The sequence below is a fragment of the Mirounga leonina genome, unplaced genomic scaffold (assembly GCF_011800145.1).
Source record: "Mirounga leonina isolate KUSES-001 unplaced genomic scaffold, KU_Mleo_1.0 Mir_180, whole genome shotgun sequence".
In the NCBI taxonomy this organism is placed as follows: domain Eukaryota; kingdom Metazoa; phylum Chordata; class Mammalia; order Carnivora; family Phocidae; genus Mirounga; species Mirounga leonina.
In genome coordinates this window covers 3,730,466-3,753,257 of record NW_023270469.1, presented here as the reverse complement: position 1 = coordinate 3,753,257, position 22,792 = coordinate 3,730,466, and the positions used below count along the sequence as shown (strand labels likewise).

The window sequence follows — 22,792 nt, the reverse complement described above, 5'->3', positions numbered from 1 at the left end:
ACAAAGGAGGTTGGGCTCCATTCACTGGGGCAATAAAAAGCCATTGTGTGTTTGAGCCAAGGGTTGAAGGTGACCTAACAAAAGCGGTTTTAAGAGAAGAATTTTTTTTTTTTTAAGATTTTATTTATTTATTTGAGAGAGAGAATGAGAGACAGCACGAGAGGGAAAGAGAAGAATTTTTCTATGTGGCGTTGGGCAGGCAAGCTGGAAGGAAGAGGGGGACAGGCAGAGACCGCTGGGAGCCGGCTGCCGTGGCCCTGGCCTGGGCTGGGGTGGTGCCCGAGAAGGGAGACCTGGATGCGACCTCACAGCTCTGTGGTTTCCTGAGGCCCAGAGAGGTTATGTCACTTGCCTTGAGTCACACAGCGGATGGTCTGCAGAGCCGGGACTTGGATACAGCTCTGTGATTTCAGAGTCTTGGAACATTACCACATGGCGCGTAGCTGTCTTCATCTGCATTACATTTTCGCCAGCATTTGGGGTATGTACTGCTAATCTACGCTCTAGAAAACACGACTCATGTGTGCATGCGTGTGTGAGTGTGTGTGTTTGGGGGCGGGGGGGGGGATGCGGAGAATCGGGATGTCCGCTGCAGTGCGACCCCATGCATGTCTCCCTGACGGAGAACATTCAGGATGCCCAGGCCCCTGCAGCATACCGACCATCACGGGAAGGACACAGACAGTGAGATGCTCTGCCCTGTTTTAAGAGTCAGCAGCGACTTTCCAGTCGCTTCTGGTCAGTAGGCCCTCGTTGGGTGCTTTTGGGGCCAGAAACGCTTCTGGATTTTTCAGCCCCATAGACAGTTGCTTTTGTGTGGCCGCTGTATTTTATATAACACTCGGCGGGGCCCGGGCAGCCCCCTGTCATCAGCCACCATGGTGCATCTGCGTGAGACATGTGAATGTTCACAGCCGGTGGGGAAAGAGCAGCGGGTACAGCTGGCCTCCGGGCCAGGCGGGCTTCGCTGCCAAAGGGGTGAAGAAGGCTTTGGGTCTCCAGAACTTTTGGACTTGGGGGCTCGGGGGAAGGGTTTGGGGATCAGTGTTGAGCAGATGCGCATTCATGGCTGAGTCCTGGATATGGGCGAATGAATCTCGGTTTCGGTGACCGGGAGAGAATGTCCCTCTCTGGGACTTTTCCACAATTGAGAAGCATGGGGAGGGAGCAGCATCCGATCCTAAACACGGGCGGCGGTGGGGTCAGGTAGCAGAGAGCAAGGAAAACGATGGATTTGTTATTCCCATATCCCTGCATTGTATGACTGCAGTGAGTGTGTGTGTTCCTTCTTACATTTTAGGGAGAAAAGGAGAAAATGGCCCCCAGGATGAACCCCCCCCGCCCCCCCCCCCAAGTTGCTGGCAGCCAAGCCTGCCTGGACCTTGAGCAGCTACATAAATTCACCCAGCAGCGGGTCACCGCCCTGCACAAATGCTCCCCAGTGGCACTGGGAGGGAGTCCCGGAGGCCGCGTGTTTAGACGGGGTGGGACCTGCTGGAATTTGCATTCCCTCATTCAGAAGCTAAATGGATCTTTTATTAAGATCAGCAAAATCCATTTTTAACTGAATTTGAAGGTCACCCTGTGCTACGGTTTCTTCCGAGAATGGTGAGGGTGACTGTGCGTCCACAGCGCTTGAGGACTGGCCACCAGCCTTGGAGTGGGCCACCTGGTGTCGGGAGTCCCAAGACCCCAGCATGGGACCCAGCGGCCATCTGGTGCCCCTGGGCCAGCAGCTTGCTTCCTGCGGGGTCAGATGAGGGATTGGATGTGATTCATCCACTGACCAACCCTCTCTTGGGCACCTACTGTGTGCCAAGCACAGGGGAGGACCAGACCTGGTCCCAAGGAGTGTGGAGCCTGGCAGGAAAGCTGGACAGATGGACAGACAATTCCAGGACAGGGCAACGAGGGCTGGGCTAGGGGTCAGTGTTCGGGGGAAAGACTGTGAGAACACAGTGAGGCCCCCCTGTTCACTTGGGGAGGGGCAGGCCAGGCTTTGTCGCTTTCAAATCCCGCATCCATATCCTCGTTTAGGGCCAGAAACCCAAGAGAAGACAGCATGTCAAACTGCGGTTCTAGAAGATGAAAGCAGGAGCTATATTGCTCTCTGGCTGCCAGTGGTCATGACCGCACCAGGCCCTAGGCAGGGCTAAAGTAAATACCCCTGTACGCCGGGTCCTTTGGCAGTTTTCTCTCTGGATCAAGGCCACGTGTCACGCAGGTCAAGAACCTGGTCATGGTGTCTCCGTTCCGTGTCAACTTGGAGCGAGCCCCTTAATCGAGTGCCTCTGTCTCCTGGTTGGAGAGCTGGAAAATTCTAAGGGCCCCCATCCTGTTCAGGCTGAGAGGCCGAGGCCCGGGGTACAAGGGGGGCGTGCCCGGGGCCGGCCCTAGGCTCTGCGCGGAGCAGAAGGCAAGCGTGGTTGTCTTAAAGTGTGTCCCTCCTGTGCCTTTGATGTGTGGTGAGTGCGTAGGGCACTTTCTAGATGCAATCGATGACCTACGAAATTTGCTTTCTCTAAGAAGACATCAGTTTGTACCTCCTGCCGAGAGTACCTTTGTGATTGGGGACCCGTCACATGCTGGGATGCTCAGGCAAGGCCATGGGGGTCCTTGCTCCTGTTCCCGTTCCTGGGGCGTGCGTCTGCCTGTAGAGAGGTCCCACCTCCCGGGAGGGCAGCCCTGCTGCTCTGGGCCTGTAGTCTCCCGCCCCCCTTCGTCCCTCCTCTCTGCCGTAACCCTCAGGCCCACAGAACATCCAGGAAAGGAGCCTGCGTGTCCCTTGATAGAAAAGGGCAGGCGCATCTGCTGGGGCCTGGGGAAGAAGTGGCGGCCGACAGGGGGGTTGGGAAGGAGGTGACCCCGAGTCCTGCTGGCCAGAGTCCTGGCCTGGGGAGGAGCGCCAACTGCTCTGCCTGTAGGAGGACCTGGCGGCTTTAGAGGTGCTGTGGGCTTCCCCCCCAGAAAACCCTGGACGCCACTGAGGAGCATTTGCAGAGAACCGCCCCCCACCTCCCGGCACCCCCATGCCCCAGCTCCCTGCTCTCTGGGCTTGGATCTCTGCACTGCCTTCCTAGCCGGGCCTCCTCTGGGTGGGCAAAGTATGAGCTGGGGTGTGGGGTTCCTTCTGTCCCCTGGTGGGGCATTGAGAGTACGTTAACAGAGGGTCCTGCTGTGTGTTCTCTCAAAGGCCTCCTGGCTTAACCGCAAAAAGAGGCAAGTTTGTTCAAGACTCCCTTCCTTCATTTCTGTGTAAATACACAGTTTTGGTTTTCTTTTTTTTTTTTTTGTCTGTCAGAAAGCGTTTCAGGTAGGAACTCGGAGTTCGGGCCTCTTAGCTTTTTCTCTCTGAGATCTAAGTTTGGGAGTTCGGGATCCAAAAAGGATGAAACAGGGCATTCTGTCCAGAGGGCATACTTTGCCCACCTCGCCACGGGCAGTGGGCAGCGGGGAGGGGTTTGAGCCAGAGCACGATGTGACCAGAGGTGAAGCAGGCCCGGGTGGTAGCCAGGAGAGCAGGGAGGAGGCTACTGCGTAAGTCTGAGCATGGACGGCCGCCGGGGGATGGGACAAGCCGGGCTTGGAGACAGGCTCCTAGGCTGGGGGCTGTGACCACCTGCTCTATCTGACTCTGCCCTGCTCTGTTTTCTCCTAAGTAAAAATAGCTAGGACTGTCACCCTTCCCTCTGCCGTTTGAGGACAGTCCCACCTTCTTCCCTGCCTGCTCCCTGACGCCTTGTCACTCTCTTCCTCCCTTTTCCTTCCACCTTCAGATATACTTGGGTTTCATTTTTGTCACTAGCAGGTGCTTGTCCTTGCGGGCCAATTTTATCCTTCCCTATGAGGCTCCGGGGTCCCTCGGGGCAGGGACCTCTTGAAAGAACCCTTGGGTGTCTTCCCTTACCTTACGTCAAGCAGCCAGGCCAATGACACAGTGATTTACTGTCATCTTGTTATAATGGGTTTAATTAATAAATGTGGAGCTTTTTCCCGAGGGCTTCGGTCTCATTGTCCCAGCGGCTGCCCGTCCTCTCTGTGTCAGGAGCAGGGAAACAAGGAAACTGCTCAGAGGGGTCATTGGGCTGGCCCCCTGTCACACAGCTGTCCAGGGTGAAGGCCAGACCTGAACTCAGGGCCCTGGTCTCTGGGCCCCGAGCCCTGTCCCCTGGGTCGGTGTTGCCCAGCTGAGGGCTGGCACTGTCACACGGGGTGACTTCCGTTAAGGGACCTGTAGATGCGGCCCTAACTGACCGTGAATCACATGGAGAGGAAATTGTATTTTTTTGACTCTGCCTTTAGCCTTACTGCAAGGAGACGGCTCAGGGCTGGTGCCTCGTTCAACCGCAGTATTTTTTTTTAATTGTGGTAAAATGGATGTAACATAAAATTTACCACAAACCCATGACAGTGCTTTTTAGTTTTCAGACCCTTTTGGATTTCAGAATTGAGGATGAAGAAGGTAGAACTTTAGCATCAAATCCCTAGATATACTAAGTTACCATCTGTGGATGGTGAACGATACTGGCTTTTAAAAAACTCTTTAAAAGGTTTTTAAAAAGTGAGTTGATGAGGGGATGCTTGGCTAGCTTGGTCCATAGAACGTGCAACTCTTGATCTCAGGGTTGTGAGTTTGAGCCCCACGTTGGGCGTAGTGATTACTTAAAAATAAAATATTTTTTAAAAATGAGTTGATAAGAAGGAACATTTCAGGGAAATGGTGGTCCCAGTGGGTGTTAGGGGTCCAAACCACGCTTGGGGCAGGTGGTATGGGGAGCTGCCCTCCAGGCCTCCCTCCCACGCCCTGGTGACCATCAGCTCCCCAGTACACAATGTGAGGAGAGCTGGATTCCAGAACCGACCTGCCTGCGCATGCAGGTGTCAGGACCTGGACAGGGAGGGGCTGGCCAGCTGCCCCTGGTCCCAGAACCATCGCCCCAGTCCCCACTGCCTTCTGGAATCCACACCTTCTTTTTTTTTTTTTTTTAAGATTTTATTTATTTATTTGACAGAGAGACACAGCGAGAGAGGGAACACAAGCAGGGGGAGCGGGAGAGGGAGAAGCAGGCTTCCTGCTGAGCAGGGAGCCCGATGCGGGGCTCCATCCCAGGACCCTGGGATCATGACCTGAGCCGAAGGCAGGCGCTTAACTGACTGAGCCACCCAGGAGCCCTGGAATCCGCACCTTCTGAGGAAGGGGCCCGAGTGCTGGGGTCCCTGGAATTAGGGGACCTCCCACCGAGGGCTGGGGAATGCTCCACGACACCATGGCCCAAGTGGCTATGAGGGGCCTGCTGAGGCCTCAACCTGGCTCCTGGGGCCAGGGAGCCGCTGCTGGGCTGTGGGGAGCTGGGGGCCCCCAGAGCGGGAGGTGCTGATGCGGGTAGGAAGCCGACGCTTCCCACATGGCTCCACACCAAGGTGTGGGTCCCAGCGGGGGCAACGTCCCCACCCTGTCAGATTTGTAAATATGTGGGGTTTCCTTAGTTGTCACGTGTCCCATGATATGTGGGGCCACCAGCATCCTCAGCTCCCTGCCGTCCTCAGAAGAACCCACAAGAAGGAATCGCCACCCCCACCCCCCACTCCGAGAGCCAAGAGTGCCCTCTCCGGAGAAGCTGTGTGTCCCTTGGAAGGTGCCCGTGGTCCTGGAGGCGACTCCTGGCCACACCGGGGACCTCCATGTGGAGCCTAACAGAAATCACACTGGTTCCCTTGTCTGTTTTCACCGAGGTACCCTCCTTGGACCCACATGTGGTCCCCCCAGGCCCAGAGTGGAGCCAAGCCTGGCCTGGGCGGGGGAGCTGGAGGCCAGGGGTCAGGCCTTGTCCCACCGCCACCCTGGCGACAAGCTGCAGGCTCCTGGCTGTGCCCCAGCTCCTGGGGAGGCAGGCTGGCCAGCCCTGGCCTCCCTCTCCCACCAGTTCCTCCTCCTCGTCCACCCTCGGCCAGAACATCTGTGTGTTCCTGGGGAATGTGGCTTCCAGCCCCAGTTCACCCCAGAGAGGATTTCTCCCCAGAGGCTCGTGCCTTTGGTCCCCATCCTTTCCTCTGGCAGCAGGTCCTCAGGGGCACCTGAGCTCTGAGTTCACATCTGGCTCTGGGGACTCTCCCTGAGCTCCTGCCTCTTCCCCAGGCACCCCTACCCCTTGGCCTCTCCCCTCAGCTGTCCCTCCCAGCGCCCCATTCAAGACGGCCACCCACACAGAGCCTCTTGTAGGCCAGGCCTTGACCTGTGGGCCTTTCTGGGCCTACAGCGGTGCAAGGGGGAGCATCAGGCCTGCTCAGGTGGGGGTCCTGACCGCAGCGGGGACAGGCTTGTGTGCAAGGCCCAGGGAGTTTAGTGAAGGGTCCGTGTGCCGGGGCGCGAGCAGGTGCAGGAGAGTGCAGGTGTAGGTGAGGGCAGCAAGCTGGAGCACGGGAGGCCTAGGATGGGACGAGGGAGCCGCCCGAGAGCCAGAAAGTCCAGGGCTGCGGACCTGACAGGGGTGGGGGCACAGCTGACCCACGTGGCTAGGTGATGATGTGCTCAATGCCCACGGAAAGTCTGGGGGGCCACTAGCACACGGCACCCAGATCTGCCTTGCAGGACCCGGAGAGAGTGGGGAGAGAGGAGGGTGAAGTCCATTTCGCTGGAAGGAAACCGAGGCCAGGGAGTGGGGTTGTCTCCTCTGTACCAGTTTTGTTGAGATAGGCTTCCCATACCGTGCGACTCAACAGACACGCGCGGTTCAGTGGCTGTTAGCGTCTCACGACCTTGGACCCACCACCATGGTCTGCTGCAGGACCTTCCCGCCCCCCCGAGGGAAACCCCGGTAGCCGGCACTCCGCACCCCCCGCCCCCAGAAGGAAACCCCGTTAACCGTCACTCCGCACCCCCTGCCCCTCCAGAGGGAAACCCTATTAGCCGTCACTCCACACCCTGACCCCCCAGAGGGAAACCCCGTTAGCCATCACTCCGCACCCCCGACCCCCCAGAGGGAAACCCCTTAGCCGTCACTCCGCAACCCCCCAACCCCCAGATGGAAACCCCATTAGACGTCACTCCGCACCCCCCGACCTCGAGATGGAAACCCCGTTGGCCGTCACTCCGCACCCCCGACCCCCCAGAGGGAAATTAGCCATCACTCCGCACCCCCCGACCCCCAGATGGAAACCCCATTGGTCGTCACTCCACACCCCCCCGACCCCCCAGAGGGAAACCCCGTTAGCCATCACTCCGCACCCCCTGCACCCCCAGAGGGAAACCCCTTAGCCGTTACTCCGCACCCCCCATCCCGCAGATGGAAACCCCATTAGACGTCACTCCGCACCCCCCGACCCCCAGATGGAAACCCCGTTGGCCGTCACTCCGCACCCCCCACCCCCAGACCTAAAGGGACCCCTTGTCCACTCTCTGCCTCTCTGGGTCTTTCCGTTCCGGAATTTGATGTGAACAAAGCCTTATCACCTGGTGTCTTTCACGTTGCCAAGGGCATCCGTGTTGAGGCGTGTTTCGGTCTTTACCCCTTCTTATGGCTGAGTAGTATTCCGTCGTGTGGCTCCATCGCCGTCCGTTTCCACGGTCATCGGTGGCCAGCGTCTGGGTGGCCGCGCACCGTTCGTAGGTGGGTTTTCCTGCTGTCGAGCCGGTACCTGGGAGTGAATTCGCAGGGTCGTGTGAGGCCTGCCACACGTCTCTGCGGTGCTGCCCCATCTGGGGTTCCCGCCCACAGTGTGTGAAGGTTCCAGTCGCTCCGCGTCCTCACCAGTGCTGGTGACTGCTTGTCTTTTTGCCTCTTGCCATCCCAGTGGGCGTGACGTGGTCTCTCTCCTTGTATAAGGGGTGAGATTTGAACTGTGGTCTTTCTGCAACCCGCCCCCCCCTCCCCCGGCCATGCCCTTCCCCACAGGAGCTTACCCTGGATGGGGCTGTCCTCCCTGGGACTCCAGTGTCCTCGGCAGCCGGCCCAACTCCGGGAGGGCAGGGTCATGCAGCCCCTAATCCCCTGTGACAGCAGGCCGGGCCCCTGGTGCCCCACTCCCAGCCCGCCAGGGGTGCTCTGCACTTACAGCTCCTTCCAGGGTCTTCGGGCTAGGGCCTAGGTGGGTGGTAGACCACAGACCCAGAGTTCTGGAGTCCAGACTGTCAAAATCCTCGGCTGGGGCGTTCTGGAGAAAAGCCCCTCAACCCCCCAGAATGTTCTGGGCAGATGGCTTGCCCAAATCATGAGTCATAAAAGTTCTCATCTGTTGGACATGTACACATGTCTGAGCTCACTTGATCCTCCCCACAGCCTTTGAAGAGGTGAATGCTGTGAAGGCCCAGAGAAATCAGACCGCTGGCCCAAGGCTGCACAGCAGGGCCAGGACTTGAACCCGTGTTTGGCCAAAGTCCAAGCTCAGGCTTCACAGCCTTACTTTTTTCTCACTTCCTTTTGTTTTCTGTAGCCCGTTGGTCCCCACAGCCCTGACATTGTATGGTGGGGGTGAGTGGCAGCCATGAAGGCCCCTGCCCAGTGCCCCTCCTGCTTGGGCAGCTCGTCGTGTCCTCTTGACAGTGGTGGGGGGTGTCCCTGTGAGCCAGGAGCCCTGGGGAGCTCTGAGGAGTGGGGGACAGGGATCCGCCTACAGAGGCATCACAGCCTGTGAGGGGATCTGAACTGAGCTCTGGGTGACCTTTCTAGGTCATTCCTTCATCCACCAATTCGGTCATTCCACAAGGATCTGTTAAGTGCAGTGATGGCTGGCACCTGAGACACGGGGCTCCGCAGAACCAGCCCCAGACCCTCCCTCATGGAGCTTCCAGTCTGGTGGCAGAGAGACAGCGGAGTCAGCAAGTCTCACACACAAGTGCGAGCTTGTAGGTGGGGTATGGGCTCAGAAGGAGAGGGTCATAGTACAAGGAAAGTAGGTAACCGGGGGGGGGGGGCTTTAACTTCGTGGAGGCATCTGGGAGGCTTCCTGGAGGAAGTGACTGCTGATCCAAGGTCTGAACTCTAAGGGGGAGTGGACCAGGCCTAAGAGGAGAGGAAAGAGTTCCATGTGCAGAGGCCCTGAGGCAGGAGGGAGGCCCGTGGTGGGGAGGCTGTGTCTGGAGAGGAGGCTGAGGAGGCGGGCAGGGCTACGACTGGGGGTCCCATTGAAGGGTTTCAGCTGGGAGTGACGTGGCTAGATTTGCCATACGAGGAGCCTCATGGTTCTGGAAAGTACAACCAAAATGAAGGCGGCAGGTCAGTCTGATTTGCACCAGCAGCAGGGGCTGTCCCGGGGCAGACGGTGGCTGTATCCTGGGGCTTGTGTGACTAGCTGAAAGCCCCAGGTGGACTCGGGGCAAGCTGGAGAAAGCATCTACCTCCCTTGGCCAAAGCCAGGGGCCCCGGAGAAAGGGCCTCCCCTTCCCCTGCCCCTCTGCCTGCCCTTCCGCCTGCCGCCGCACCTCTGCCTCAGCTGGGCCTCCGCGTCCTTACCACGCTCATTCATTCACAATCTCCTCCAGAAAGGGGGAAGTTTCCAAGCCTCGAGGATGGAGGTGCTGGCCCCGGGCCCGCCCAGCTTGCCTGCCCACCGCCCCCTCCTCAGACGCCCCCACCCTGGCCTGCCCTTTCTTTATGGCAGGCAAAGTGCTAATTCCCAGCGCAGAGAGGTGGGCCAGGGGCCGCAGCCAAGAGAGGAGAGACTGTTTACAGCCTCCGGCGGCTCTTGGCTCCAGCGGTCCGGCGGGCCGGCCTCGCGGTGACATGTTTATTCTCCAGGCCCTGCTGCTGGCCCCGGCTCCTGGCAGGGCCCGGCGCGGGCTTCTTGGTGATGGGGACAGGCTGGCGGCTGGGGGCAGTTTGCCTCCCTAGGCTGCTTCCCTCCTCCTGTTTTCTTCCCGTTCAGGCAAAATGTGGGATTGAGGCCAGGGGCCCACTCCCCTCTCTGAAGGCACCGTCCCCACCACAGCCCCTCCCGGCCCCTTCAGCCAGAGCCCCACCCGGGCCACTCCCAGGAGACCCTCTGCCGGCAAGCCTCCCATGTCCCACCGGACAGGTCTCCAGGGCGTCCCCCGCCTGCTGGCCAAGCCAGCCTCCGTCACTGATGCCCTCGGCAGATTGCTGCCGAGCACCGCGCACGGGCCAGGCCCCGGTGGTGGCAGTGAGCAAGACAGATGAGGCCCTGTCCTCTGAGGTGGGCAGCCCAGCGGGGAGCGGCTGGTGTCCCCTGGCAGCGGGGCCTGAGGACCTGAGGATCATTCACAGGCTCTCCTCCCCACCGAACCCATTCACGGTGCCTGGCTGGCAGGAACCAGGGAGCCAGCTTTGGACCCAGACTGGGCTGGGTGCAGTCGCAGCCCTGCCGCTAGCCAGGAGGGGGACCTCAGATGCGTCCCTGCCCCTTTCCCGGCCTCTGCTTTCTCATCTGTGAAATGGGAGGCATGGGCCAAGTTACAGCTGACCTCACGGGGCTGAGCACGGGCCACGCTCTACTGGGCATGCAGTGATGAACCAAGACAGAGGCTTTTCCGGGCAGCGTGTGAAGCAGGGGCAGCTCTCCAGAGGGGCCGGGGTGGGGAAGGACAGGCCTGATTCTGCCAAGCGTAGCAGGGACAGGGCTGGTATCCCTGCATCCTCATCCCGGGGCCCTCATTGAAGGAACACCCTGTCCAGGCTGGAGTCTCCCCGTGGGTGGGGGTCTGACTAGGGTTGCTGGGGACACAGGACATTCAGGAGGTTTCCGGCTCCCCACGTCCGTGGGGACCCGCCCCAGAGTCCATGTGCAGTATGGAGTATCAGCTGGGGAGTTGGGACCCCTGGGTTCTCATTCTTGACTGACCAGCACTTTGGGTGAATCATGCTGTCTTGCCTCTGTTTCCCTGGGGTCCAACCCCACGACATGTCAGTGTTCCCTCCAGATCTGGGTTCTTGAGCTCCAGTGGTGAGGGGCCACACCCCGTGGCTGGGGCCTCGTTCTGCAGCATCTCAGCAGAGGCTCCCATGCACACCGGGGAGGGGGGTGGGCAACAGCACCTTCCTCTGGCCGGTCCCACCGTGAAGACCCAAGCACGTGCCTACTCCCGGGCCCGGCACCTCTGAGCACACAGGTCCTTCGAGGCAGCCCTAGCTTGCACGCTGACTTCTTGCTGTCTTCCCTACTCACTCCTCTGAGTCCTCACCCCACACGCCACCTGTCCCCTTTCAAACAATTCCGCGGGAAACTTGGGGGCCTCCAGACCAGGAGTCGGCAAGCTGCTTCTTAAAAGACCAGATGGTAAATGTTTTCGGCTCTGTGGGCCAGTCTCTGGGTTTCTGCCCCATATTCTTCTTCCTTTCTTTACTTACCTGTTTAACAAATACTCCCTTAAAAACATGAGAACTGTTCTTGACTCAGCTGGTGGGTGGGTTGCAGCTTGCTGGAGCCTGCTGTAGAAGAGCAGGGTGGCCTCTGGGCTTGCCGTGTGTCTGTGTTTTCTGAGCACGGACTGTGGCCCGGGCCTGCTGAGCTGCACACAGATGGGCCCTGTTCCCTCTGACGACCGCCCTGCCTAATAGGCACTATGATCCCATTTTACAGATAAGGAAACTTTGACCCGAGGGGGGAGGACACCCGCCCACGGCATTGGAGCTGGTCAGGGCAGCATCAGGATTTGAGCCCAGACCACCAGTGTCCTCGTTTTGAACCGCCCGTGGCTTGCCACCTGGCTTCTCTGCCTTCCGCCCCCACCCAGTTACTCTGAGTGTGACGGAAGCCCAGATTCTATCTGCTGTTCCTGGCTTTTTCTGCCTTTCTCTTGGTCTCCGGAGGGCATATGCATTCCCCTTGGCATTTGCCCCCTCCCATCCTCTCCCCCGGTACCTTCACATGCCCCAAATTAGGAAGATGGCCTCCGGAGTAACCCAGAGTCCCAGAATCAGCTTCAGCAGCACCTGCTTCTCCAGGGCCAGCCCACAGGTCACGCAAGGCAAAGCGGTGTCCCTGCAGCTGCTTGGCCCACATTCTGCAACCCTATATCTGAGCCACATGGGCACAGCCAGAGCACGTGACCTGAGGCGGGGATGAGGGGCCCCAGGCAGGCGGCCCAGACGTTGCCTGCAGGGCCTGCCCTAGCGGTAGAAGCAGCTGAGGCTGGGAAGGCCCTGGGGAGAGCCTATCCCTTGCCACGGATCAGGCACCAGGCACAAAAAGTGACCCATTGGTGTCCTGAACCTGTCGGCCACCAGAGGCTAGTTCTGAACTTTCTCCCTTCCAGGGTTTAGCTATATTAAAAAAAAAAAAAAAAGTTGGGAGGGAGTTTGGACAAGTAGTTCAAATGAAAAAGAACACAAGTAATAAGTATATAGGAAAATATATACGTGAAAACTATTAAAATCCTGGAAAAGCAGTAAGACCCAGTGCTGATGATGTTGCTTAACTAAGGCTCATTCCTGTTGCTAGTGGCGGCACGAATCTGAATCATACCACTTTCCCCCAAACCGTTTGTTAGTATCTAACAAGGGCTTCACAGACACGCCTCTGTGGGACCCACCATCCCGTTTCTGAAAACGCATCCAAAGAAGTAACTTGTAAGGATGGAAATGCAAGGATGCTCTTTGCACTGTTATCATCGTGGGGGGAATTCTAAACGTCCAGCAGCCCGGTATGGGTAAGAAGAATGCCGTGTGTCCCTTGCGTGGAACGTGGTGTGGCTCGGACTGACCACCGTGGAGCTCACTCGGGGACAGAGTCGCCAATGCCCTCAAGCGGATGACAGAGCAGCGGATCCTAAAGCCGCATACGTGTCTCTGTTACCCCTGTGAGGAAGCGTGTTGCGTACGTTCCGGCTGGAGGAGAGTTTGGAAAGCGTTCGGGAGGTGATGGGGCCCACTCTCTCCCTGAGACACTTTACTCCTGTCACTGGCTCATCTTTTTTTTTTCTTTTTAAGATTTTATTTATTTTAGAGAGAGAGAATGTGAGCAGGGGGAGGGGCAGAATCTCAGACAGACTCCATGCTCAGTGCAGAGGTCGATGTGGGACTCGATCTCACCACCGTGAGATCATGACCTGAGCTGAAACCAAGAGTGGGACGCCTAACCGTTATTTATTGGGGGGGGGAATATTCTAAATGTCCAACAGTAAGGTAATAAAACCCAGACGTCCCCTGTTCATATGCTGCTGAGCATCTTCAGCTGTCACCCTGTGACGAGGTGGGTGCCCTCACGGCTGTCTTTGGGGTGGCTGGCTAGTTCTCAGGGACGGCCTGAACCGCGCCCCAGGCTGGGGGCTTCGACAGCTGAGATGCATCTTTCTTGCACTGCTGGAGGCTGGAGGTACAAGCCCCCGCCGTGGGCAGGGCTGCTGTGCCCTGAGGCCTCTCTCCTGGGCCTGCAGGCGCCACCTTCTCCCCGTGTCCTCACACAGTCCTCCCTCCGTATCTGTGTCCCAACGGCTTAGAAGGACCGCAGTCACGATGGATCAGGGCCTACCCTAATGGCCTCATTTTAACTTCAGCACCTCTTTGAAGGCCCTGTTTCCAAATAGGATCACATTTGGAGGTGCTGGGGGTTAGGAATTCACCGTAGGAATTTGGGGGACATAGTTCAGCTCCTGTCAGGCATCCTCCACCAAATGGAAGCCATTCAACAGGTTGTGTTTCAAGCGACCCTGGCGCCGTGGGGCACAGAGCCTTCGGGCTCCCCGTTGCCATGAGCCCCCAGAGTCCGCAGGTCCCATTAGCTGCTGGGAAGGAGGCAGTGCCTGAGATGCTCTGCCCCAAGGGGCAGCAAGGGGGCTGGGCAGAGGCCTGGGCCAGCACCCGGCTCCAGCTCATGGGAGCTGTGAGGCCTTGGACAAGCCACCCCACGCCTGCCTCTTGGGTCCTCGATACCAGAGGCCAGAGCGTCTGCTTCGGACGCTTGCATCCTCGCTGCCCTGTGCCACCCCTGGTCTCGCCAGGCTTGATGGTAGTACCAGCTCCACGTGGGGTAAGAAGGGGCCGCCCACAGAGGGCGTGCACACCGGCTGCAGCCGTTGCCACCCCATTTCACAGATGGTGGCAGCAGGACATGGGAGTGCAGCTCGGAAGCGGGAGAACTGCCTCCCTCACATTTAATAAGATGAGCCGGGGCTGGGGGGCCGGGGGGCCGGGGGGGCGGGATGCCTGGGCGGCTCAGTCCGTTAAGCGCCCGGCTCTTGATTTCACGCTCCACGCTCAGTGGGGAGTCTGCTTGGCGGTCTCTCTCCTTTTCCGTCTGCCCTCCCTCGCGTGCTCGCTCTCTCTCTCTCTCAGATAAATAGACAGCCGCGCGGAGAACCTGTCTGTGCACTTTGTGCGTGTTCGTCCTTGAACAGCACCTGTCCGGAAGCGTCCTGGTAGCCCCGAGTGCCCCAGTCAGCCAGGCCGGCGCAGCCTGGGCTCCCACTCCCAGCGGCACGCTTGCGGGGGCGACCTTGAAGGCCGTCCTCCGGGCTCAGACGCGGCGCTGCCGTTCTCACGGGAGCCGGGAGCCTCGGAGGAGGCCCTGGGCCGGGGGCAGGGGGCCGGCGCCTGCAGGCAGCTCAGACTCACAGGCCCTGAGGGTAGAGGTCGGGCAGGCTGCTGACAGATGCGCTGAGTCAGTGGTGTGGGAACGGAGGCCTTGGTCGTCCCCACAGAGATTTTCTGTGACTGGTTCCACGAGCGAGCGAGCGAGCGCTGCTAAGCGAGGCGGAGGCCATCCTAGGGCGTCTCTTGCCAGGCCGGGGGCCGGCACTGGCGCCCTTCCTCTGGGTACATAATATCCCATAATAGGGTCTGGCTGTTTGGAGTCCAGAGACGGAAAAAAAGATTGACATCATCCAAGTATTGGGTTCGGTGAGTGGAATGCCTGCTGGGCCCGTCTCCACAGAGGCGGCTTCTCTTCTCCCGGGGAGATGTGCCCAGGTGGCCGCACTGCAGGGAATCGGACTATCCTGGGCTGAAGGGTCCCCCGAGGTTCACGTCCACCGAACCCGTGAGCGTGGCCTTATTTGGGAAGAAGGCCTCTGCGGACACGGTCGAGTACCGAGGAGGCCGCCCTGGCGTAGGATGGCCCTGAGTCCCCCAGCCACTGTCCCTGCAGGAAGAGGGAGACACGTGCACACACAGGGCCACGTGAGGACGGTGGCGGGGGTGTGGTGATGCCACGGCCAGCCAGGGCACGCCAGGAGCTAGAAGAGGCAGGGAGGATCCACCCCAGAGCCTGCGGAAGGAGCGGGATCTCCGACCTCTCCAAACCGAGGGAACGGGTTTCTGTCGTTCAAGCCCCCAGCATGTGGGACAGCAGTGCACGCTCCTGTTGGACCTTGCCCTTGCCCCCCGCCCCCGGCGCTGGCATGCTCCCTCTTACTGCACCTGCTGCCAGAGATGGGAGCGTCTTTCCTGCAGCCTTGGGGCCTCGGTGGGGCTGGCCTTGGGGCAGCACGCAGTAGGTGCGCGGTCTGTTTGTTGAATGCATGAGGGGGATGTCGGGGGCCGTGGGGGGAGGACAGGAAGGGCAGGGGTGCGGCAGGGGGAGGAGGGCAGCCCCCGTGGCCCCTTCCCTCCCTGCATGCGCCCTCCCCTCCCGGCCCAGGCCTGGCTTCTGGGGGCAGGGGGCGAGTAGGGGCACTGAGCCGGCGCAGCCCAGGCCAGAGTGCCCACTGCTCACGTCCCCGCCCTGCCCCTTGCTGCCCGTCTGGCTCTGGGCCACGTACTGGACTGCAGTGTCCCCAGCTGCAAAGTGGGTTTGCAGCATCCCTTCTTTGGGTGTTCTTGGGGAATGAGCGGGGTGGCCTATGGGAAGCCGTGTGCCTGACCTTTGTGTGGGTCTCGACAAAGGCTGATTGGGTTGATGAGCAGCCAGAGCTGGCCTGGCGGGGCGGAGAGAGGACCACCCGCCCGTGGAGAAGGGAGGGGGGCAGGATGGTTGATAGTGTGGCATTAGAGGGGGCTAGGTCTGCACCGTTGTTATCCTGGGGTAACCTTTGAGCAATTGACTCGACCGTTCTCTGCCTCAGTTTCCCCACCCGGAAAATGGGGGAGAGGAGACTCCGACCGCACAGGTGGCCAGGAGGGTATGAAGTGTGGCAGGACACTTGGACCAGCGGCGGTCCACAGAGCCTGCGCCTGGAGAGGATGGGGTGGGGGGAGGTGGGAAGCCGAGAGTGTACCTGACAAGGAGGGCGTGCTGTGCCTGTCGGAACCCGCTTGTCTTCATTTCTGGGCTGCATTGGGGGCTGAGGAGAGAAGCATTGGCGAGGCAGTCCAGGGGAAGCTTGCGGGTGCAGAAGCCTGGCCATCCCTCGGAACGGCTGTGGTCCCCAAGCCATCCACTCCGCTGCCGCCCCCTGTTTTGATGGAGGGGAGGGGACAGGCGGATCCCAGGCTCAGAGGGAGCACAACTTGCCCAAAGCCACACACTGTGGGAGAGGTGGCCCTGGGTCTAGGCCTGTGGACTCCCCGTCCTGGCCTGCCATGGTTCATGTGTTGAGGGGTGAGTAAGATTGGGGTCCCTCCTCACCCACACACCTCCCTGCCGGCACCAGGGAACCTCTGGCAGGATCAGAGGGCAGTCTGATCGTGGAATGGAGGCATCTGGCTGGGGACAGAGACCCCAGCCTGCTTAGCTGGCAGCCAGGGCCCCGTTCACCATCTCGGATCCTGTCCTTCAGAGTAGGGTGGGGGACCCTGACCCTTTTCCTGTGGTCCTTTCTCTCTTTTCTGTGTTTCCTAAAATCGCGTATAAAGGCCCCATGTGCCAGCTGCAGCCCCAGGATCGTGGGCCCCCATCTTTGCTCCCCCGACACCACCAGGAGGGCTGCTTTATGCCCATTGCGCAGATGGGGTCACTGAACCCTGCTGGGCTGGTGTTTCTCCTTCTTTGTTTCCGGCCTGGGCTGGGGAAGGCAGGCTCCCCTGGTCTCCTGGACTTAGGGACAGATGGGCAGCACTTTCCAGGGTGACCCCAGCCTGAGGGAAGGGGGGGGAGTCCCCGCTGCTATTTTGGGCTGCTCCCGGTGGGCCCCGGGCGGGCGCCACCCCCAGGAAGCCGCAGCTGCCCAGACGCGGGAGCATCATCCTGTCCCTGGGGGCCCAGCACCCCCTGCTCGGCCCCTCAGCCCGTTCTCTCAGGGCAGAGGGGGGGACCCCGTGGGCCGAAGCCGCTCAGCACAGCCCCGTGCCTGGGTGTTCAGAGCGCGCTTCGGTCCTCCCTCTGCCGTGGGTGGCTGTAAAAATAGCACTCGGTTTCAGTTAGGCCCGGGCGGGCGGGGGTCCGGTTTCCCCTGCTCCTGGAGGAATTACCGGCCCACATGTTGCCAGGAGGCTTGGCTGGGAGAGGCAAGCGCGGCTCCAGGCCGGCGAGCGAGCGGAGGCACAGATGGAAACTCGATCACCCGGCTCAGCAGACTGTTGGATTTATTTTAAAACCAAGCAGATGGCTGCTGCAGGGGTTTGTTTAAGTTCAGCGCGGAGCCGGGCCCGCAGCCAGGAGCCTCGGGGCAGCTGAGCCAAAAATTTTTCAATGACTTTGGTCGTCAAACCACCTCTTCCCCTCCTTTTTGAACTTCAGCCTCACCACACACATGTCGGCCTTCTCGCGCCTTCTCCCGTGGCCGCGCTGTGCGCCTTCTCCCGTTCTCTTTGTCTCTGTCTCTGGGTGTCTCTCTCCCTTCTGTTCCTCTCTCAGTATGTGTCTCTCGGTCTCTGTCTCTCCACGTCTCTCTGTGCTTCCGTGTCTCTCTCTGTGTCTCTGGGTCTCTCCCCACCCCTTTCCTCAGGAAGTCTTCCCAAAACGTCCTCCCTGCTCCCTGGCTCCTTCCAGCCTCCTCCCGCCCCGCCCCCACCCCGCCTGTGCCCCCACTGCAGCCCCCCTCTCTCCTCCCCAGCCCAGCGAGGCACATGGGAGAACAGCCAAGCCTTTGTGGCCACTCCACGTCCTCTGGGCTGTCCTCGCTCTGAGACATGGTGGCTGGGAAAACCAGGCCCCCAACCGTAAAATCCTGGAGTAGACCAGCCCTCCAAGGTCAAGTGGCTCAGCCCCTGCTTTAGGCAGGGAGGCCAGGGGAGGCCAGGGGAGGCCGGGGCAGCCTGCAGCTGTCCCTGCTGGGGGGGAGGGGCGGAGCCTGGTCACCCACGAGGAGCCCACTCTGTGGCTCGTTTGCTGGGGAGGTCAGCTGCAGGCTACTGAACGCCCCCCACCCCGCCCCCGACACACACACACACACACACACACAGCTTCTGTACAGGGCGAGCCACATGCCCCACGCCCCCGCAGGGATTAATTGGTCCCTGTTCAAATGGCAGCAGGCCCCAGACCCCCAGCCGGGGCTGCCCCCTAGCCCGCATCCCCTCGGGCTCAGCCTGCTCAGCCCTCTCTGCCGGGGCTTCCTAAACAAGCCGGGGATTTAAAATAGCAGCCAGCGCTGTAACTAACGCAAGTCCAGAGAGGAGCGCCTTGCAGGCGGGTGGGGGCGGGGGGCATGGCGTCCAGCCTCCTGGGACCGTTGCAGGGGCTGCTGATGGCACTCGGGCTCCTTGCCTGGGCTGGGCAGGCCCTGGTTGGAGACGGGCGTTTTCCCGCCTCTGGGTGGGGAGGTCAGCTCTCTGCTTGACCTGGCGGGAGCTGACTCAGCTGCTGGCCCGGCCCTTCTCCCCCAGGGTCACCCCTATCTGGCTGGGCCAGCCTCAGGGAGGGCGGGGGAGGCCTATGCCCACCAGGCCACGGGGCAGCCACGGGTCTCCTGGGGGTGCCTGGGAGAGGGGAGAGGACAGCAGTCCGGGTCCACAGCTCCCTTCCTCGGAGCTGCACCCCTGCTGGCAGGCACCTGCCCGGCCCTCCATTGCCCCCCTGCCCCGCCTGAGGCCCCAGGTGCAGCAGCCTCAGGCACTTCAGGGTGGAGGCCCCAGCCTCTTCCTCCATCGGACGCTCGGGGCCAGATTGGTCCAGAACCTCAGTCTGCCGCGCCCAGCCCCTGAGTGGGGGCCAGAGCAGGACTCCCCAACTCCGGGCTGGCCCCGTCTGCCAGTGAATTGGCCAAGTGGCTGGCAGGACCACAGGTGGAGCTGGAGGCGCACGATGGGGGGTTCGACGCTCTCCAGGACACCCTCAGTGGTTGAAACTGGCCCACGGGCAGCTTTAGATCCGGGAAAGACGTTGCTGGTTGGCCGGGGGGGGGGGGGGGGGGGGCGGCAGTTAGACCTATTTTTCCAAACAGCTGGCTCCCCCTTCCAGTAGCCATGCGCCAACGGCTGTCAGATCAGGCAGCTTGGACGTTGTGACCAAGTCGAGCACCTCCTCAAACACACATGTAGCCGGGAAGCCGAAAACCGTGGCCCAATTACAAATACATCTGAGGCTCGCCGCGTGGCCTGCCGACGGAGGACCGTCCGCGTTGCAAACCCTCTGTCCGAAGTTGGGAAGCTTTTGTTTATTTATTTTCTGTCTCACTGGTCTCCTTCCTGGGGGCGGCCCCTCCGGCTCAGCGCGCCTTCCCGGCCGGTGGACTCACCAGATTCACCGGATTCACCCCCGGGCTCCGTGCTTACAGTGACATTTCTTCTTTTCTCTCTATTTTAATTTTGCATACGAAAGAGGAAAATAAAAAACATTAAGCTGTATACCGTCCACCACAGAAGCACGTTTGTGGGATGTTTCGGTGGGCACTGTTACCAGGTTGATTTTGATTGTTTTCTTCGTTGTCGTAGGAAGAAGTCGGTTTGCCGGCCAGGCAGGAATCAAAGCTATCTGTTCTATCTCAGAGAAATGCAGAAAAGTGTCTTCAAACCTAGCATCACTGTCAGTTTTAAGTTCTTCGGACTCCTGAACTTGATGATGCCAAATGGGGCCAGCACCATTTTTTTTTAACACTTTTTTTGTTGTGTAAAAAAATGAACATTAAACAAACACAATGTAAAATTTATCACTGTAACCATTTTCCAGGGTATAGTCCAGTGGTGTTAAGTACCTCCATGCTGTTATGCAACCCTCAGGGCCATGCCCATTTCATTCTAGAACTTTCTCATCATCCCTGATGGAAACCCTGTACCCATTCTCAGGACCATTGTTAAGATGTTCTGGAGCAAAGACCTCCTTCCCTCAGCTTCCCAGGGCAACGCCTGGCACCTCTCAAAGGCTGGCGGAGGCGGGGCCCCCACCAAGGTTCCTGCATCGGGTTGGGGGGAGGCACCCTTCGATGCCGTGGGGAGAACAAAGGAGCAGAGAGCCCTGGGAGGAATCTCTGTGCTGGTGAGGGCATCGAGCATGGAGAACAGGGAGAAGGGGAGAAGCGAGGGAAGATGAGGTTTAGGAACATAGAGGAGAGATTCCTGGAGCCAAACTCATTAAAAAAAAAAAAAAAAACCTCGGTCTGGTTGGCAGCCGAGAAGCATTTTTATATTTGGGTTTAGCTCGAGGCTCTACAAATTAGCGTGGTCTGTTCCAGGTCGGGTTTAGAACTTCGTTCAGTTCGAGTCTGACTCCCTGGTTTCCTGGATGCCACGCGATATGGCAGGATGGGGAGGCTTTAGCATTCATTCCGCAGAGGCTCACTGAGCACCTACTATGTGCGGGCCCTGCTCTGAGTAGGGGAGGGGGAGCTGCGAGCCACAGGGACCCAGCCCAGCCCCAGTCGAGATTCCCTTCTGCAGAGCAGCAGGCAGTGACGAGGGAGTAAGTATGCACCGTGGTGTCACGTGGAGGTCAGTGCTGTGCGTAGCCGTGAAGCCAGTGAGGGTCGGAAGCAGGGAACAGGGCCTCGTGGGGACTGACTGGGAGATACTGTGGTCAGGGGGCCTCCGAGCAAAGCGCTGAATGGAGTGAGGGCCAGACCAGGGAGGAGCGGGTCCTGTTAGAGGGGACCAGAAGGACTGTCAGTGCAGAAGCCCAGAAGAGGTGGGAATGAGTTTGGGGTTTTATGGGCAAAGCAGGAGGCCGTGTGGCTGGAATGGATGAGGAGCAGGGAGGAGGGAGAGCGGGGCAGGGGTGGTGGGGTCTGAGTGGTCAGTAGGGGCTGGAGGACGTGGAGCGCTGGGTGTTCACTCTGAGTGGGAAGGGCATCTCTTGGGGAAGCTCCCCAGGAAGATATGAGCTGATTCACGCAGCCCCCTCCCTCTGGCGGCTTGGTGGGGAGCAGACGGGAGAGGCACCGTAATTAATAATATTCACAATAGCAAAGAGTACATTGAGTCCTGTCAGGGCTCACTTCTTACCCTTCCAGTTGCGTTTTCATCCTCCCGACTACTTGAAAGAAGGTCTCGGTTTGGAATTGCCATCTCACATGCCTCTCTCTCACTGGCTATGTGAGTTATCTCTCGCACGCGGTGTAACAAAACACCCCAGAATGTTGCAGCTTCAAACAACAAAGAGTTCTTGTCTCACAGTCTCTGTGGGGAGTGGCTCGGCTGGGTGATTCTGGCTCCAGGTCTCCATTGAGACTGTAATCAGGGAGGTGCCTGGGGCTGTGGTCTCAGCCGAAGGCTCCACTGAGGCTGGAGGACCAGCTGCCAAGATGGCTCCCTCACACCGGTGGCTGGAGGCCTCGGTCCAGTGCTCGCTGGTGGCAAGAGGGCTCAGTGCCTTGCCACAGGGGGCTCTCTGCTGAGCAGCTGGCTTTGCAGAGTGAGTGATCTAGGAGAGAACCAGGAGGAAGCTCTTTGCCTGTAATGACGTGGTCTCAGAAGCCACAAGCTGTGACTCCCGCCCTCTTCTCCTCATTGGTAGTGAATCACTAAGTCTGGCCCATACTCAAGGGCTCCACCTCTTCACCGAGTGAAGCGTGTCGGAGCATCTGTGGACGTATTTTTTAAAACTACCACACTCGCTGATCTCTCTTTTTTTAATAAGAGTAGGCCTCAGGCCCAGAGCCTTCTTTGGGATTAGTATTTGGCTAAAACTGAACGGCACTGTTTCATTTTCATGGTATGGGTTTTTAGGGTCACCTTCTATTTATGTTACTTAATACCGATTTTCCTTTTGTGGTCGTCATATACATTTCAAATTTATTTAAGCAAAGAAGGTAAGTTGATTGAAGGGAAACCATGAAGTAAGAAATCCTATGTAGGATTAAGACGAGGAACGAGGAGAGTGGAAATGCCAGGGAGCGGGCAGGTGGGACATGGCGACCAAGCCTGGGGCCCACGGGCAGCCGAGGGGCCAAGCATGTGGGCTCTGGAGCCATGCTGCCTGGGTTCGAATCCTGGCTCAGCCACCTGCACCTGTGTGACTCTGGGTAACCATCTTTGGGCCTCAGTTTCCCTCTTGATAAGGTGAGGGAACAGTCTGCTGCCTGGCACTGTTTTGGAGTTCAGGCTGTGTGGAATCTCCAAGGAGGGGCCTCTGTATGTAGCAGGGGCTCTGTGAGTGTCCCCTGCTAGGAAATGAGTCGGTACGCAGCCTCACCACACTGCCTGTGGGGCTGGTCCTGATGCCCCCAGTGGGAGGGACGTGGGGGTTTGTGTGGACGGAGCGCTAAGAAGATACCACCCCTTCCCTCTGCTTAGAGCAGCGGCAGCCCTTGGCAGTGAGGGTGGGGGAGACTCCTCTGTGGGGTTCTTCATCTGATCAGAAAGCCGAGGGGGGGACCCGTGAAGGAGTAAGTAACACAGGCAGTGCTCATTCTCCTTACCCAGTTGCCTGCCTGCCTGCTCGTCTACCCTTCCCTCCTCCCTCTCTGGCTCCCTCCATCCATTTTTCGCCCACCCATCCATCCATTTCTCCTTCCATCATCCATGCTTGCATGCATCCATCGTCCATCTGTCTGCCTTTCCTTCCTTCTTCCAGGCATTTATAGATCTGTCTTACCTGAGTCCTTCCCATCCATCCATCCATCCATCCATCCATCCATCCATCCATCCATCCA

The 22,792-nt window shown here is 59.2% G+C and overlaps 1 protein-coding gene and 2 long non-coding RNA genes across 7 annotated transcripts in view; 2 read left to right on the top strand and 1 right to left on the bottom strand.

Moving 5' to 3' along the window:
- The window catches only part of GSE1 (Gse1 coiled-coil protein), a 398,855-nt gene that overhangs the window by 22,437 nt on the left and 353,626 nt on the right, over window positions 1-22,792 (top strand). The window lies entirely within an intron of this gene.
- On the top strand, window positions 15,024-19,855 carry LOC118023497. Its single transcript, XR_004682828.1, has 2 exons — window positions 15,024-15,385; window positions 19,641-19,855. It is a non-coding gene; the product is annotated as an uncharacterized LOC118023497 (long non-coding RNA).
- LOC118023499 overlaps window positions 19,429-22,792 on the bottom strand; it is a 3,612-nt gene continuing 248 nt past the window's right edge. Inside the window, exons 2-3 of the long non-coding RNA XR_004682830.1 lie at window positions 21,144-21,561; window positions 19,429-19,503 (exon numbers count right to left, since the gene is read on the bottom strand). This is a non-coding gene — a long non-coding RNA (uncharacterized LOC118023499). The remainder of the gene's footprint in view (window positions 19,504-21,143; window positions 21,562-22,792) is intronic.